Here is a 3,474-nt window from a genome sequence, read left to right as displayed (position 1 = left end):
GAATATATATATGTAATTGAATCTCTTTGCTGTATACCAGAAACTAACATAAAATTCTAAACCAAATATACATCAGTTTTAAAAAATCATAATAAATATTCTCAACAAAATAGTTACAGGAGAAGCTACCTTAACAAAATAAAGGACCTTTAAGAAAGCCCAATTTTACATTTCCAACAAAGAGAAAACTGCATCCTTTTCCTTTAACGTCTAGTAGATGGCAAAGATGTCCACTCTCACCACTTCAGTTCAATACAGGAAGTCAAATTTATAGCATTTTAGAAAAAAACATAATAATAAAGTGCAATGAAATCATATAGGAAGGAACTGTCTTTATGTAAATGGAATGGTCCTGTATAGAATATATATATATATGTATGTGTGTGTGTGTGTATATATATATGTATATGTATATATATACACATATATAGAACCACAAAAGACCCTAAATCCTTAAAGAAATTCTGAGCAAGTAGACAAAGATGGGAGAAACATATCTCCTAATTTCAAATGATTAAAAAAAGCCATCATCATCAAAACACAATTTTACTGGCATAAAAACAAACAAGGGGACACATAGAATAGACCAGAAAGCTCAGAAATATGCCCACGAATAGACAGTCAACTAATTTTGACAAGGATATCATGAACACACAATGGGGAACCAATATTCTCTTCAATACATTTCATTGGATAAAGGGGATATACATGTGTAAGAAAAGAAAGTTGAATCCTATTTAAACCATACACAACAATCAGCCGAAAATGGATTAGCGACTTAAACATAACAACTGAAAGTATGAAACCTCTTGAAGGAAACGTGCAAAAAGCACACTGACCTTGGATGCCTCAGGTGGGCCCTGGAACCCAGGGGGCCGCGTGGTCTCCCCAGCCAGGCTCGGTCCAGCCCGGGTTGCTGTGCGCTGTGCTCTGGGTCAGCGGGGACCCGGCCTCAGCCTCCCTGCGCAGCTGCCACTGGGAAGCACGCCGACCCAGGTCAGCAGGCGCCCAAAGCTGCCGAGCCCTGGACTCATGGGCCTCCCAACTCCCGGTAACAGAAAATGTAAAAATACATCTTCCAATCAATGTCAGACTATCACAAAGACCGAACAATTTAGTGAGAAGACAGTGCGAACAAGCAGGTCCAGGAGGCTAAAAGATCTTCTGAGAGGTAACTCACCCGAAGCAGGACCAGGTGGGAGGATCCCAGCAGGATGCCGGGAGACAGGGACATCATGTTGGTAACAGCTCTTCCTTCTGCGGGAGCGTCCTGGGCCCAGGATTTTCCATGGCGGCTCCAGGTGACCGGTGTCAGCCTCTGACCTGACTTCACTTTCAGTTTAGGCCCCAGGGGAGGATTCTGATTGGCTGCGTCTTATCGGACGTCATGTGTGCCCCCTGTGTGCTGCCTGAGAGTCAGCAGTGCCTGTGATTGGCCGCCTCCCTGCCCTTTCCCAGCCAAAGTCACTCCAGGCATCCCTTTAATCAGTCCCCTTCTCTCTCCCTGACCCTAACCCAAGGACCCCTGCATGAGCCTGGAAAGAAAAGAATCCTTATCCAGTTCTGGATCTTAAAGGGTAGGAAGATTTTTAACCATTAACTGTGCCGTTATTAGCTGCAGACTTTCTCTTTCTTTCTTTTCTTTCTTTTTTTTTAAAAAATCAAACTATGGAAGTTCCCATCTGTTCCCAGTGTATAGGGTTACACTATGATTAGATGTTGAATGTTGTCCTATTCTTTTCCTGCAACTATTGTGATAGTAGTATTCTTGTTCTAAATTCTGCTATATGGTTATTATATTCATGTATAAATATCAACTTGGCCTTTAATAGTTGAATTATCCTATTAGGTATGGAGTTTTGTGTGTGTGTGTGTGTGGTTGTTGTTGATTTCATATTGTTTTTCATTATAGGTTTCTACAAGACATAGAATATAGTGCCCTGTGCTATAAGGAAGAAACTCACTGTTCATCCATTTTATATATAGTAGTGTCTAAAAATTTGGATTCCACTTTGTCTCTTTCCACCTTCTTTGCCTCCTGGTAACCATAAAGTACTGTTGTCTGTCTCTGAAATTGCTTCTGTTTTGTGAATATGTTCATTTGTGTCCTTATTTTTTTCTTTAGATGTCACATATGAGTGGTATTTTTCTTTGTCTTTTTGGATTACTTCATTTCAAATGACAATCTCCAGGCCCATCCATGGTGCTGCAAATGACAGTATTATATTCTTTTTACGGCTGAGTACTATTCCAATGTATAAATATACCACAACTTCTTTATCCAGTCACCTGTCAATGGACATTTAGGTCATTTCAATGTCTTGGCTATTGTAAATTCTGCTGCTGTGAACATTGGGGTGCATGTATCTTTTCAAAATAAAATCCCCTTCAGAAATACGCCCAGGAGTGGGATTGCCAGATCATATGGTTAAGTCTATTTTTAGTTTTTTGTAGAATATCAACATTGTTTTCTATAATGGTTACACCAAACTACATTCCCATCAACAGTGTAGGAGCATTCCATTTTTCTTTACACCTAATTTGGCATTTATCATTTGTGGACTTTTTTTTTAGCATTTTTCATTGATTTATAATCATTTTAAAATGTTGTTCAAATTCCAGTGTCGGGCACAATTTTTCAGTTATATATGAACATATATATATTCATTGTCACATTTTTTTCTCTGTGAGTTACCATAAGATCTTGTGTGTATTTCCCTGTGCTATACAGTATAATCTTGTTTATCTATTCTACATTTTGAAATCCCATCTATCCCTTCCTACCCTCCACCCCCTATTTGTGGACTTTTAAATGATGACCATTCTGACTGGTGTGAGGTGATACTTCATTGTAGTTATGATTTTCATTTCTCTAATAATTAGGGATATTAAACATTTTTCCTTTGCCTACTGGCCATTTGGCTGTTTTCATTGTAAAATTGCTTCTTTAGGTCTCTGGTCCATTTTTGATAAGGGTTGCTTGTTTTTCTGTTATTCAGCTGTATGTGCTGTTTATATTCTGGAAGTTAGGCCATCATTTGCAAATATTTTCTCCCATTGCATAGGTTGCCTTTTTGTTATGCTTATGGTTTCCTTTCCTGTGCAAAAGCATATAAGATTAATTAGGTCCCATTTGTGGGTTTTTTGCTTTTATTTCTATTGCCTGGTAGATTGCCCTTGGAGAACACTGCTAAGATTTATGTCAGAAACTGTTTTACCTATGTCTTCTTCAAGGAGGTTTATCATGTCTTGCCTTATGTTTTAGTCTTTAAGCCATTTTGATTTTATTTTTGTGTATGGTGTGAAGGAATGTTCTAAATTAATATACATGTCACTGTCCAGTTTTCACAACACCACTGCTGAAGAGATGGTCTTTTCTCCATTGGATATTCTTGTCTCCTTTGTCAAAGATTAATTGATTGAAGGTTTGTGGCTTTATTTCTGGGATGTCTATTCAGTTCCATTGATCCATAT

Source organism: Vicugna pacos, chromosome 11 (assembly GCF_048564905.1).
Source record: "Vicugna pacos chromosome 11, VicPac4, whole genome shotgun sequence".
Lineage (NCBI taxonomy): Eukaryota > Metazoa > Chordata > Mammalia > Artiodactyla > Camelidae > Vicugna > Vicugna pacos.
Note: the sequence above shows the minus strand (reverse complement) of the source record.